The sequence below is a fragment of the Gymnoscopelus braueri genome (assembly GCF_963280865.1).
Source record: "Gymnoscopelus braueri genome assembly, chromosome: 8".
In the NCBI taxonomy this organism is placed as follows: domain Eukaryota; kingdom Metazoa; phylum Chordata; class Actinopteri; order Myctophiformes; family Myctophidae; genus Gymnoscopelus; species Gymnoscopelus braueri.
Window position 1 is genome coordinate 24278226 of NC_137609.1, and position 15991 is coordinate 24294216.

Below are 15991 nucleotides of genomic sequence, written 5' to 3' on the forward strand. Positions count from 1 at the left end.
ATTTGCATAATAACCAATATTTTTGCCAAATAAAGGAAGTCAAAAGTAAACAACAGCAGTTGCATCATTTATTGTGCCGTCTGTGAGTGACTGTCGAGTTATTGATTTGTGATTAGCATTAGCTGTTCACAAACACACAGATGCACAAACACACAGACAGACAAACAAACAGGCACAAAAACGAAATCACACAGAGCCAGTTGCATCATGATCCAAGGAATAGAGGGAAGAAAAGATTATGATTGTGATTATGGGGCGGCCATAGCTGAGTGGTTAGTGAGCCCGCCTAGGGAGCCAGAGGCCCTGGTTGCCCCAGGTACGATTCCAGGCCACGCCAGCATATGTGTCGATGAAATGAAATTTGTCCCTGAGCAAGACTCTTAACCCCTAATTGCTCACAGGACTTTCATGAACGTCCTGTTAAAAAAAAAAAAAAAAAAAGGAATTATCCTATTGCACGATTGTACCTACGGTTCAAGTGCTATAGGGCAATACGTGAAGTGGGTTACATAGTGGCACCATGAGGTGATTTGAAAAAATTGGGGTGGAGGTTCTTCCTTGGCCTAGTGAGAATGTGCGTGCAAAGTTTCATTGCATGTGTGGAAAATAACACATTGTGTCATGTCATGTTGTAAAGATGCCACCCTTGCATACTTTGGAGGCAAATTGTATGTAATCTGACAAGTACGTCTTGATGACACAACTACAGAGATAATAATGTGTACCAACTTGCGTGAAGTTTGGACAAAATCTGTCATAGTAATATAAAAACTCATGATGGCGCTATAACAGGCCGAATTGGGTGGAGATTCTACCTTGGCCTACTGGGAGTGTGCGTGCAAAGTTTCCCGCCGATCGGTCCAGTGGTGGTGGCATGTCGTGCAAAACAAGCCCCTCCAGAAAACTTTGAAAGCCAATCGTAGTCAAAAATCTGACAAAAAACATCTTTACATTTGGGTGAGGTTTGGACAAAATCGGTAGGCGTAGTAGCAAAAACTATGTTTTGCAAAGAGAACGCAACATGGCGGCAAACTTGTCGAGTGGAAATGGGGGTGGCTTATTTGGAGAGTTCCGTAATGATCCAAGGAATCCAAGGGAAAAAGAATTTTGATTGTATGACCTACTGTACAGTTAAAAGAAATGCAGGATGGCATTTCTTCCTTTGCCTAGTGGGAATGTGCATGCAAAGTTTCAGTTCACGAATTGAGGCATTTTGATAAAAACGGGCCACTTCTGCAAACTTTGGAAGCCAATCAGAACGGAATATGAAAAATCTGAGAGATGAGTCTTAATCACATGACCATAGAGATAATGTGTACCAATGTACGTGATGTTTGGACAAAATCTGTAGACGAATTATCAAAAAAAGGGTTTAGCAAAAATCGGCATACTGGTGGCGCTATAACAGGCCGATGTGAGAAATTCGGGGCAGAGGTTTTTACTTGGCCTTTAAGGAGTATGCATGCAAAGTTTCACACCGATCGGTCAAACGTTGCCAAAAATGTGCTGCTCATAGTCGGACACACACACACACACACACACACACACACACACACCCCCCCCCCCACACACTGACACACGGACGGAGGGGGGCGAAAACATAGTCTCGGCCAAGCCTTCGGCGTGGCGGAGACAAAAAAACATTAAAGACAGTGATTACATTAGAAAAGTGCAAACAGTATAGCAGGACTTTGTAGAGGCAGACTCTTTCCTATTGGTTCACCTGACAGTGCCACAGACTAATCCCTGGAACCCTTTAACTCAATCCAAGAGATTAGCTGGTAATTGTGAGAGACACAAAGACTAGCCTTATAAACCTGTTAAACAGATCCCCGTTAACACACATCAATCTGGCGATGATCAGGGAAAAACAAGAATTTTGGTTCTGCAGGCCAGGTGCCGTATAGTGCATAGAATAGAGCATTCAGCATCCAGAAGCAGCCATCAGTCTCACTGAACTGAAATAGACCCTGGGACAATCCCAGACAAATCCAGAGCTAGCCTCTCTGAGACTGGTTGCCCCAGGCAATAATAACCGCAGGACAGAGGAGTGTAAACAGACTAGTTGGAAGAGCCAAAGTTATTTTTGCTCTACTCACAACAAGAAATCATCTGGAGCTTCAGCATACAGTAGCTGACCAAGAATTCCAAAAATGTCACCCTGACAAAGAAGCCAGTGACAAGGCTGTACCAGAATCACTCCCTCTAGCCAAGATGTAAACAGATCTCCAGTTTTCCCCACAGAAGAGTGACGTTCTGTAGTCTGTACTGTATGTGATGAGATGGGTGGAACTGGGGTGGCATTACGGCTCCACCCATCTCTCCCCTCATACAGTCCAACGGAATGACTGGCTCGAGCGACTAGTTGAGTCTATTTTTAGAAGGGGTTAGCCCTGGGATCAGGAGGGAGTGAAGCAGGGATAGGAAGAGAGGTGAGTCTGTGGAGGATAATCTGTTGCTAGAAGAAAACAGAAGTCTAGTGTTTTTTTCAACCCCTCTCCTCCACATACATGCACATCTTCATCTGTTGTGTCCTCTAAATCCCTCTGACTAGCACAATAGCCCAGGAATCTCTATCCCCCCTTAGCCCCGTTGTCTAGCTTTTAGTGAGGTAGAAGTCATGCTAACCCCCTCAAACCACTGCACACACCTCCAAACTGAGGAGGTAGGTTTAAATGCTATTTAGGAGATAGAAACCCTGGAAGGCTCCAGGGCCAGATGCTGTCTCCCCCTCCTCCCTTGAGCATTGTGCAGTACAACTAGCGCCCGTCTTCATGGACAATTTCAAACGATCCCTGCAACTGTGTCCGCCTGCTTCAAAAGCTCCACCATAGTATCAGCCACCAAAAAGCCAAGGATCTCACCATGGGTCAGAAAGTACATAAAAGTATTTTCGCATTGACAGATGACACAAGCCGGCCGGGACAAAAAAAACTTTCTCTCTATGACAACGAAGGCGGATCTACTGTGTGTGTGTGTGTGTATCTACCGTGTGTGTGTGTGTGTGTGTGTGTGTGTGTGTGTGTGTGTGTGTGTGTGTGTGTGTGTGTGTGTGTGTGTGTGTGTCTGTGTGTCTGTGAGTCAGTGAGTCAGAGGAATACATGACAGCTGTCATCTTACCACAACAGCTTAGCGCAGTGAACCCCAACCTGGGGTTCGGACCCCCAGCTAATGCTGCTTCCACCTCAAAAAAGGTGGAAGCATTGTGCCCATCCCAACTTCCCAAGCTGATCTCTCAACAACTCTTTCCCCCAGCCCCAGACTGTCTGTCTCACCCATAAAGACCGTAAAGAATATGGACGAAGGGAACGGTGACGTCACCCATTGGTTTCTACAGACCGTAAATGAAGCCGATTGTTCAGGAACGTGCAATCTGCCATCTTTAATATATACCATTGGGCACGTCGGAACTCAAACGCTATTGCTTGAGACCAGACATGTGACCAGGGAACCAGAAAACATATCCTCAAAGAATGCTATTGGTTGGGTAGCTTGTCAATCAAGAGCGGGGGCGGGGAATGAATGCTATTGGTTGTGTAGGTTGTCAATTAAATCATCTCGCCCCTCCTGGAGCATAGCCTACTTTATCGTCAATTTTAGAATAAATGGGACCATAATTTAGCAAAACGCATGTCATGATGATTGAAAGGAGACTTTAAACTAGCGACTGTCTGGAAGTATAGTATTTATGACCATTTTTATTAAGGTAAGAAAATCTAGTCTAAAGTTCGTCAAAAACCCATCCGCTTACAATGAGAGAATATTCCTTCCGACACCTGCAGGGGTAAAACAGCGCCATACAGGCCATTCATATGAACTGTCTCTCTTCCGTATCGGCCTCATTGTAAATATGTCAGGCTGGCCCCTTGGTCTCACCAGATGTGCTCAAACAATGCCATTATTAAACATGCAAGACAGCAACAAACTTGGTCTTCCAAAGTTTAACTAAGCATATAGGCTACTGTGCATAACCCAAAGTCCGCAAATACTTTTGACTGCGCATATCCCCAGGTATGGCTTTGCTGGGGTGACGGGTGATGGGTGACGTTACTGGTGGGGCTTAGACCTCAGGCTGTGTTCTTTGTCAGGCAAAGGTGAGTAGAGGGCTATGGTAGTAGTACCATGTACAATAATGGAGGAATACATATCACATAAGTAAAACCCAACACTACGTTTCAGTTGCGATTAGGATAATAAGCTTTCGGCATGATCATCTGTGTAAAAGCAACTACCATCAGAAAAGTTACAGCTTGTCCAGCAACCTTATCTGGTGTGTAAATGTACTTGTTCCTTGACAGATTCTTCTTAAGAAAGCCGAGCATTCCTCCCTTTATCAATAATGATGGAGGCTGCCAGCTGCATTAAAGTACCTTGCTCTTTGTCTTTGCACTGGTGCAGTAAGCAAAGATTTTTTGCAGCCAGGGAGCAGCGCTAAGGTTGGTTAATTTTCCCCTGACTGCATTGGGTTCTGTGGAAGCGCTTGTCTGTTGACAATATTTGTTTGGTTGAAACAGCTTACTAGTGCCGATTGGCGCCAGTCCATTTTTTCCCCCACACTCCTCTAGGAATACATCAGAAAGACTAAAGGCAATGCTTCCGGCACATGAATGTTTTTCTTATGACTGAAACGTGTCTTTTGCCTGTGGCACCTCAACACGTGCTGCTTCTTTCAACCTCTTTGATCAATGCAACCTTTCCCTTCTTTGAAGTGCCCACATCTGTTCAATATGGAACATTAAAATGAAAATGAAACCCCAAGTTTAACAAATAACCTGCATGTGAAAATATGCCCTATATTTTATTCTAAATGATTGCTTCCCCACTATTGACATATTGTATCTGCAAAAGTCTATGTACAACATAGAGGGCTTTGTAAATTGGTTAATTGGACTGATTGTTTGCCTACTATTTAGAGGCAGAGTCCTGTCTCTGTTCTTTTATGTTGCAGTAGACCAGGGCGACTGTGTGGACTGAGCTGCCCTGCAGCAGCTCATAGAGTCATTTACATTAACTCATTTTCCTTGTAGGACAAATTGCTGTTTAATAAAGCATGCCGTGTAGCATTTATGTTAATTGGTGGTCCAGAGTCATTCATACTGTAGATAGAAACTCATCATAATGCTTACAGTAAGTAGCATATTAAAAATCCTCTCTAATGTTCACCAGGCGTGACTCTGCTGGTGATGAATAAGTGCACACAGAGACACAATGTCCCCAAGTAAGCCAAGAGGCCAGCATAGTCAGCATACTGATATTGCACTTCAAGTATTTGCCTTACTTATTACGTGCAATGACTTGCAAATGTAGACATCCATAGCTTCACAGAAAAAAAGAAAATTATATTGATCACTTAACTGTATCTCACATACTCTCTTCACAATTTTAAAGTTGTAAAATTGTGCAGTTGTGACTAACTCTTCTCTGTTTCTCTGTTCCACAAAACTGCGTGGCATTGCCTACTATCCATAAAAGTAAAATAATCAGAATTGATGTACTATAGAATGAGAAGAAAATTTACCCAAGCATGGATGCCCAATGTATGGTCTTAAACCACACAAAGACCCAACAGTAGTAGGAGTTAATGGCTGTTGAAAAAACGTTCCGGTTAAAAGTAGCCTAATCGAAAGATTAAGGTCTCCCCAATCCCAGGACAAAATCAGTCAACAGAACCAGGGACGTGTTTTCAATGAGTCTAGCATGGAGTTTCAAGTTGAATGGGCTTATATAGAAGGGGGGTGTGTCTGATCAAATTAATATCAGTTATCTATTAAGTAAATATTGAATCAAGCAACTTAAAAACTATCTGGTTTGCACACAAAAGGCAGAGTAGAAGTTAAAATGACCCCAGAAGTGTTTTAAAGAGAAATTCCCCTTAATACAAACATAACTGTGCCTAGTCTTAACTCAAATTAATTAATTAAACCCAACCCATACCTTTTGTTTACCATACTAACAGAGCCTAACCTAGATTAAAATGAACAAATTACCTAAACATAACCAAAAGTATGTTCCCCTAGCTAGAATAAAACCAAGAACCCTTTGATTACAATGAATGCACTGACGCTACCACTACACCATGAGACCGACAAACATGTGGATTAGTATCGGGTGTGTGATAATACAGTCTCAGCTAACCACTTGAAACCTAGCATCCGTATTCTTGACGTGTCATAAATAATAGGTGAAAATTCGCCAAAACTAGCCGATCTACAAGCTCACAATGCGTCGTGACACGTTGCGAGCTTGTAGATCAGCTATTTTTAGGACACTAACAAAAGGAGGAGGCCAAGGATAGAGCCCTGGAAGACACCGACCAATGACGTTTATAGGGTTTAAGTGGCTACGCCACACACAGGATTGTGTGTGTGCAGGTATTTCAAGTAAATGGTGCCTCTTGGAGAAACCAGGAGGAGGTGATGTCAATGTCACGAGTCTGATGTTGCTTAAGCTGTACTGTATGTCTCCTACTGCATTGAACTTATAGCTGGCAGAACTTGATGAAATGAAAAACGTAGGTGATCAGTCAAAAAAGGCAACATTTTGGATTTGTTGCTGAGGACAGATAAGACAACATGTGTATCCACCAAGCTTGCAAACACATTTTACCATTCAGAAGCCTTTAGCTAGTAGCTACATGGGATAAGAGTAAACAATACTGCATCTTCATTTATGTTTATGTGCATCTACAGTACGTGGTGCAACACATACCAGTCCCCCTTGGCATCAACATCCAACCCTGCTCATATACCGATACAAGACTGCTCTTGAATCTGTCATAAAAATCAACACCATCTGTTAGTATGCATCACAACACACAATGTGTTTACACAGTCGGCTGGCACATCTGTGAGTTGGCAACATCTATTCGGCACATTGCAACAGACTTAATTGCAAGTCTATTGTAATCAAGTCTGTGTTGGCCTTCACTAATGATCAGAAAGGTGGAGGTAGAAAGATGGAGGGCAAATTGAAAAGCACAAAATAATAGATTTTTCATAAGCAGACTTATTGCCTTTCACTGCTCCTCCCCTCCACGCAAACAACTGTCATATGCGGGACCCTCTTGAGATCCTGTTCTTGAGACAGAAAGCTGCAAAAGGAAGGTTAGTCTAAGCCGGGGTTGTGGGTTGGACAACAAATAGACAGGCTCCTCCACAGAGTGACAGAGCAGTATGAAGGAGTAACACAAACCCAGCCCAGCCATCTGTTACCGTTGCTCAGTGAGCTCACATGCTGTGGAGGATGCACAGCCTGTGCCACTAAAACAGGAATCAAATGGACTGCATTCAGTAGGGCTGGACAATTAATTGGCAGTAATCGAAAATCGTGATTTTAGGTTTCACAATTATATAATCCTGAAACTTGGCAATTAATTTAAACATCTTAATGGGTCAGCTGTTGTACCCTGCCATAATTTCCACATTGTGTAAGGGTTGTTAATCAAAATATCATACAAGCCATTTCCCCATCCATCAAGCTCACAAAGGAACAATAAAATCACAGAAACCGTTACATAACATGACATGGTGCAAATAAGGACAATGAGCAACAAAGGTATTACACATTTTACAAAAACAATTTTTCCAACAAAAACAAATCTGCATCAATAGTAATAATGATAATCACAATAATAAGTCTGTTTATAACAGGAGGACAACATTGTTAAGTAGTTGCTCGGCCTGGTTTATGTGTGTTAATTATTAGGATAGGTTCAATAGATAGATGTCCTTTATTATCCACAAGGGAAACTCGTTTTGCTCGGGTCAATGCTTACATTCAAGACAAGACGATACATAAATATACACCACAATTAAAACACCAAGCAAAGTACTTCAATTCTATAAAAGGTAAGATAATTCTAAATTTAAAAGGGTCTTTAAAAGAAAGCAATGTCCTCTCCACACTTGTGGAATGCCCATAATGTGTTTGCGTACGCTTTCATGTGTGTGTGTATGCTTTCGTGTGTGTGTGTGTGTGTGTGTGTGTGTGTGTGTGTGTGTGTGTGTGTGTGTGTGTGTGTGTGTGTGTGTGTGTGTGTGTGTGTGTGTGTGTGCGTGCATGTCCATGGAAGCTATTAGCACACAGAGTCCAGCTCATCTAGGCGCCTGCCTATCATGTCATGGGGGGGCATTAGCAAGCTAGTCCAGTTTGACCAGGTGAGGGGGGTCAGGAATTAGGTTTGTTTTTTATCAAGGAGCCTAATGGCACTATGGCAGAGGGGATTTAACTGGCACTGCCCTTTGCTTTCCTGAATAGAGAGGCACCATATCGCCTACCCGAGGAGGCAGGACCTCAATGTTAAAATGGAAGGGACTGCTACAAGTAGTATACTACTGTGGCTTTCCTCTGGGTGCAGTCATTGCCAGCCAACTGCTCTTATCGCTTGATAACGCAATCAGCCCAATAAAAATAGCAGGGCAAAGGCAGATCACTTAAGTACTTGTTTGACAAATGCTCAACAACTTGTTATGATTGCTTTGTGTCTTTAAGTGCTTTGGGCACACTTAATAGCAATCCAAATAACATTTCTGGGAAATACAAGGATCTTACAAATGCCTAAAGTTATCTACTCAAGGAAGAATGTAAGAGCACCCATTTTCAACCTCATCTTCATATAATTAGTCCTCACTAATGCTCATTATAAGATATGGCACCATTTCTGTCTCCAGTCCACCAGCTCAGTGGCCTTGTAGTTAGAGTGTCGGCCGCTGAAATGACCAAAGATGATGTCATCATCGGAAGGAAGGTTTCTGAACTGTCCAGTGTCCACAGCCCACCTCTGAAACGCAGGGCGAGTCGACAGAAATGGTGGCATCTTTTAATTAGCATTGGAGAGGACCAATTAAATGAAGAGAAGGTTGAAAATAGGTGGTACTCCTTTAAGTAGTACTGTTGGATATATTGCAAAGTCTTCTTAAATGTGAGATTAAAATGTTATACTTACTATTGTAGTTTTTCAGATAGTGTCACCACACTTTTAAAATGCATGTTTTGTAAAGAAAATACATTTATATTAAAAAAATCACACCCTGTGTGAAGTGGGCGGTGCCTTGCTAGCTAATCACAATACTGAATGGAGTCAACCAATCATGTACAAAAGATAAATTTATTGAAACACTCTTTATGATGGAAGAAACCATAACTTAAAAAAAAACAAATTTATGGGTTTTTTTAAGTTATGGTTTCTTATATAGGGCTATGCACATGTGTCATGTGACACTGGCCAATCACAGTCCTGAATAGACTGTGATTGGCCAATCACGGTGCAGGGTTAGGCGGGGTAAATTTTTGTACATTTTTGTACGTGTTTGTACATTTTTGGCCAATCACAGCGCAGGATTTGTTGTACAAATATCCAAACCTCACTTATAGGGGCGGTTTCACCGCCCAAAAATGCAAATTAGTTAAATGAGAAAGGACTTCCATGTGAGCAAGCATTATAACTTGCATGCAAGTAATGTGCATTAGATATATTTACATAATACATACATACATAACACCATTGTCCTAAACATATTTTTTTTTACAGAGAAGAATTTCACTTCCCAATGTAGGATGATGCTTACAGGAAGAAATCTATGCTGTTAGTACATACATTATACACCGTCAAATGCACAAGTGATTTCAAAGGTGAAAAGCATGGACAGATGGAGGGACCATTAAACGTCCATAATACCATAAATATCTACATGTAATGCATAAGTGAAGGTAGATAAACATTTCAAGAGAAACAGAGAGCTGGAATATAATTTGGGATTTAGTGAGCATCAGAGACCAGAGTAAATGATTCTCCTTTAAACAGTGAAAAGTTTACAATAAAGAATGACAGGAAAGACGGAAGACAAAGATGGGAGACGGCTGTTGCATTGATGAGCTATCAGGGTGACTTTAGTACATGATTCTAACATAAGATGTATATATGCATGACCACATGTACTTAAACAACCTTGCCTATAGTGCGCACAACATCCTGGTAAAAAGCTGTCAACAGACACTAAGGATGACTCAGCTGACCCTTGCCTGTGTTACTCCATAAACATGCCTGCAGCTTTTCCAGGAAATTATACACTACTAGCTGAGTCACTACTGCGACTTTAAATGACTGTGCAAAAAAAAGCAAGGTTTGGTTTTGTTTGATGTCTCAGAGTCATTCTCGGTAGGGAGCCTAAAACTGTGTCTTACGCTTGCAGACCGCATGACACACTTAAATCACTTATCATAAGTATTCTATGTCTCTATGGGGTTTATAGAGTAGTGGAGCTATTTATCTTAATCTCTCTTATATTCTGTTTAAAAAACAGACATCTTTTAAAGCCATTTTTGGGGGGGCTTTACAACAACGCCTTTATTGATACTGAAGTGAAGATAGAGAGGAAACGGGAAGAGAGAGATGGGGAGTGACATGCAGCAAAGGCCGTCGGGATCGGGACTCGAACCTGTGACGCGCTGTCAGGCTACATTGAGCCTAGGTGCCCAGACCGCTAGGTCAGCGGCCCGGGCCAAAACAGACACATCTTTGTAGTCTCCCTTCATTTGACATCACATTGTACCCGAAGTGCCTAATCCCCATGTTTCATAGTCCTAATGGATCGAAGCATGAGACAGACTAGGCTGTCAAAAAACTGCAAAAGCAAGACAAAAACCTGGGAGTCAAAACCCCAGTAGGGCAGTTCACACCAAGCACGATAACTATAACTGTAATCTAAAGACATAGTTTTAAAAACCGTTCTAACTCATGTGGATCATGGCAGAGTTCACTTAACACCACAACTATTATGCAGCTAATGGACTTAAGGTTTGCAGTTCCACATAATTGTTGCTGTAGCACATGCAGAGGAACACCTTATTCATCATAGTTCAATACCCCTGCTGACAGGTGCCATTGGCTAACCTGTTGGAGTCACTAGTGCAGTGACAAAGAACGCCATCCCTCCTGCAAACACGGTGCCTGCCTACCTAGGCGCTGCCACTGCGTCTTACTATTTAGTCGTTTTGGGATGCAAGATAGAGCTGTATTTGGTTGATGACGTTAAGGCAAATGTTGTCTATTCTTTGGTCCTGAAGTCAAGAGCAAATATTGTGGACATAATGTATGGGTAGATCTATGGTCAGTATCTTATTGTAACTACACAGCAAAATCCCGGAAGGTTAATTTAACTTTGAAAGTGTAATATTTTACCGTTTCTGTGTACAGTCTCACACACACACACACACACACACACACACACACACACACACACACACACACACACACACACACACACACACACACACACACACACACACACACACACACACACACACACCCCAAAAGGGCTCAAGGAGCCAGGAGCTGTTTCCATGTACTCTTTTTTGAGTAGCTGGGTCATACAGCGACTTTGGTGCGATTAACAAGTACCATGAAGAAGTGTTAATTTGTTACGCTCCAACAGCCCTTAGTCATCTCCCACAGTCAGTTAGAGCAGCCTGGGTCCCCAACCTGGGGTCCGCGGACCATTCGCTGGCGGTCCGTGGCGCCAGTCTGCATGACAAAGTTATTTTGATAACTCTTGCTATGCATCCCATGTCTATATGCATAAGCATACTTTTAGTTTTAATGCCTTATAATCTGCTTAACACTGTGTAATTTATAGTTATAAGAACTTGTGTAATAATGTGTTATGATTATTGCTATAAAGCAATAAGAGTATTTATGAGCTCTTACAATTATACAGTGTTATAACAGGATAATAATGCATTATAAGTATGCTTATAATGCATTATAGACATGGGATGCATAGCAAGTGTTACCGTTATGGTATATATAATATTTGCAACCATTATGATTATGTACTGTAGGCTCCAGTAGGACAGCTGCCTCTGGCGCTTGCATAGTTTTTGTGAGGTTAAGGCTAGGATTAAGGTACCTTAGCCCAAATTGCAACTGTTAGTCAAAGTTGCAAAAGCGCCAGGAATACGGTGGACACTAGGAAGAACAAGGAAGAACTGCCAATCACAGTGGGTCTTGACAGAATGAGGGTGTAGAATAAATAGCATGTCTCAACCAGTTGCTTAATGCCATTAACAAGCAAGACCGCAAAAAAAAAATGTTGTGGAAGACAAAAACATGCATTTCAAGATCAGGAATGCGCTTCTGTATTCATTTAAATTCATCATCAGCTGTTGAAATTCTCTTCAAATAAAACATATTACAAACACAAGTCAAATTTAAGGATTCAAAACAAAGATCCAGCATTAAGATTGATTTAAAGAACTGCCTGATAACAACATATATGAATTTGGCCTGTTGAAGATATCATGGTGTGTGAAAATAAACATGAGCACAACATTTTTATGATTTATGCATATCCAACTTTATCATGGTTTAAAAGCAACATAATAGAAGGTTGCGAGCCTAGCACAGAATTCCTTGGTAAATGTGTCTGCAGACAAGTGGAGATGGGAGCAATCCTGATACTATTAGGAAATGAATTTTCCTGAATTGAATTTATAGAAACAAAAATGAAGCTGTCTAGCAATAAAAAGTAGAAAACCCCTTGACCTGTGTTGTAACAAAAACTGGTCTTCTTTGCCCTTCCCTTGAGAATACTGCTGCAAACTCAACAACAACCCACTTAATTGAGCCCCACCCCAACAGGCCCATTTCTAGAGGAGAGCCATAGACCGACCCATTACATGAAGAGTCATACAACTCTCCTGTGGTTCAGACATCAGCCAGAAGGAAATGCAATGTGCAGCCTGATCATTTATATTTGATTGTCTAAACTAAAGGCTGATTTATACTTTGTGGTACAATGTTGTCGCACCCTGAAAATAGCTGCTGCTCTACAAGCTCACAACATGTTACCGATGTGATGCGTTGCGAGCTTAGAGCCGCTATGCTATATTTTCAGCATGCGACGTCATCGTAAGATGTAGCATAAATTAGTCATTAATAACTAATATGCTATATTTTGCATAACAACTGGCATGCATTTGACATCTTAAATATGTGGTTCTCCGCTGGTAGGCCTACTGTTGTGTTTGCCATGTCTAGCCCTATTCTTCTGCCTACACATACGTCATGTCCTAGTATGAGCGAATAGGGGAAGGGGATCAACGTTACATGATTCCCTTGTTTGACCTGGCAAAAACTTGGATCCGTGTCTCAAAGAATATGATTATTGGCAGAATTTAGAATATTTGGCGGTCCCGTTAAAATCTTTCGAGATTGGTGGTTGTTGCAATTACCTGCACTACAATACTTCACCATATGTTGCGCTATGACGAAATAAACCCACAAAATGTTACAATGTGTACGTTCTGTAATGCAATTCCAATGGTGAAAGCCCTGTTGTTTCACCCGGCGAAGGAATGGCGGATTCGGCGTGTCCCAAAGAATTGTTTAGAAATGTATTCTAATAATATTCAGAACATGGAGAGATCCATGTCATCATATTGTTTACTTTGACCGGTGCACTAGAAAATATAGCACAGAATGATTAAAACATTTGAACTGAAAAATTGCCTTGCTGACATCCTTGCAAATATTGGTCTGTGATTGAACTGCAGTTCAAAGAATTGTGGGACATCCATTATACTCGAGGTCAAGGAATGGAGCTCATTTAAGAGGTTGTCCAATAGGTTGTGCACATCCCTGGGAAATGGATGGGACACTATTGTTGAAAGTACACCATTTAATGCATTCTCATTCAAATAATCTACTACAGCTATAATGCTTTTAGTGAAAAAATGCTTTTCAGAATCATGTTGAATCATGATTGAGATTACCCAAAATGTGAACAGTATCATCTATAGGCATTCAACTCAAGTTCCCTTTACTAGATGAAACTGTATAACAGTACTTTTATTTCAATGATGATGATAACACTTTATTGATATGGGGGGTGTCAATAAGCTACATAATCACTGTGTATCATAATGATTCAATCAATCAAAATGTCATAACTATAATGACAAGCAATAGGGATAAACAACACAGTAGACAGCTGACCTGAATGATTGCTAATGACATTGACAGTGTAGCTACGTCCCAAATGTGTCCAATTTAAATGTGTCCAATTAAAATCTTAATGTGACAGCTCCAGTCGGTAACCGGATAATTCGCCCCAAAACACGCTCACCCCCATTTCTTTCGCGGACCAGCGGTTCTTGTATTCATTTTGACTGAGGATAAGGTTAGAAATAAGTTTAGGGTTAGGCATAGTTTTACTGAGGTTAAGTTTAGGAATAAGGTTAGGTTTTGGCACCATTTTACTGAGGTTGTGTTTAGGAATAAGGTTAGGTTTTTAGGCATGGTTTACTGAGGTTACGTTTAGGATTACCAGGTGAATACCACCGGATTTGCCCCGGGGCGACTGTGTTTTGGGGCGAGCGTTTTGGTATTCCTCCAGTCACTATGCATAATGCGCCTATAATGACAGGTGGGTTTCACCACACAACACACAATAGTGTCAGCGAATTCCCGTGGGTGTGCGTGCGTGCGTGTGCGTGTGTGTGTGTGTGTGTGTGTGTGTGTGTGTGTGACAAATAACCATCAAAGCAGGTGTGCAATGTGTTACACATTGTTGTCAGTGTTACCAGATCGTGTGAGAGAAATAAGCAGCCGGGTCTACGAAAACAAGCCCAGAAGAAGTGACGGTGGCCACATGAGCGCTTAAAAATCTATAATCCTATGCATCGGCTATTTGAAAATAAAAAATAAAAGCGGCACGATGCGAGACGTTGTGAGCTTGTAGATCTGCTATTTATTTTCAAATCATGGGAAAGAAAAGGGAAATGTGGAATACTTTGGACAAAAAAGATCTTTCATGGCACAAAATGTTTTTAGATGGGGATGTGCGGAGTCCGCGGACGATTACATATTAATCTGGGGGTCATTGACATGAAAATGTTCGAGAACCACTGGTTTAAACAACATTGAGGAAACAAGCCCAAAAAACTGCAACCACCAATATTTACAAGCAACTTTACAGAAAAACAAGCCCAAAGTCGCTTATAATAAGCAGACATGGCAACACTGATATCGTGTGTGTGTGCGTGCGCGTGTGCGTGTGCGTGTGCGTGTACAGTATTACAGTGCAGTTCCACGCAGACAACTCTACGAGCGGCGCGTGCCACACACACACACACACACACACACACACACACACACACACACACACACACACACACACACACACACACACACACACACACACACACACACACAGTGTAGCACATTGATTGGCATTGTAATGCAGTGCCATTGTGCCTGCTATACATTAATTAAAGCCGGCTTTAATTGTGGAGAGGATATAATACGAGTGCAATGAAATCCACTAGCAGGCGCGTAGTTCTCTTTTTTCTATCAAGCACCACAACACAAGATTACTCTGGCATGAAAAACAAATAATACACTAAAACGGGCATTGATTGAATCGTATCACATAAAAGTTTAACTTACCAAAAAGTGGTCTTGGTCAAATGTTGGTCACTATTTGAGCCACAGCGGGATCCGATCAGCGTCCAGTTGATAAATAAACAAAGCTGCAAACTGACTGACTGACTGCACACGGGATCGGCCAGCTCACTATGCTACACCAATACTTAAACGGTGCAGTAAACGTGGTGACAAGTGACAACTGATTCTAAAACACTCGCATCATCCACATACACGCTTCCCCACACAGTCAGCACCGATTGTAGTCATGCAGCTGCAACACTGAAATGTGTCCCATGTTTCACACCCTCTCTTCCGGAAAACACACTAGACAGCACAGCAGTTCAGTTCACTGGCGGCGTTGCCATGTCCGCTTATTATAAGCGACTTTGAGCTTGTTTTCTGTAGAGTTACTTGTAAATATTGGGGGTTGTGGGATTGCGTGGGCTTGTTTCTAAAGTGTAGTTGCTTGCTTCCTAATGTTGTTAGATCAGTGTTTCTCAAATATATTCAGGTCAAGGCCCCAAATTAATATGTATTTGTCTGCAGACCCCCATCTGGAAACATTTT

The 15991-nt window shown here is 41.7% G+C and overlaps 1 protein-coding gene across 2 annotated transcripts in view; it reads right to left on the minus strand.

Annotated features, from left to right (window-relative positions):
- The window catches only part of camkk1a (calcium/calmodulin-dependent protein kinase kinase 1, alpha a), a 48427-nt gene extending 32709 nt beyond the window's left edge, over positions 1–15718 (minus strand). For both annotated transcript variants that reach the window (XM_080435845.1, XM_080435844.1), the window contains exon 1: positions 15446–15718. The gene's annotated coding sequence lies outside the window, so the exon portion shown is untranslated. The remainder of the gene's footprint in view (positions 1–15445) is intronic.
- Between the last annotated feature and the right edge of the window lie 273 nt (positions 15719–15991).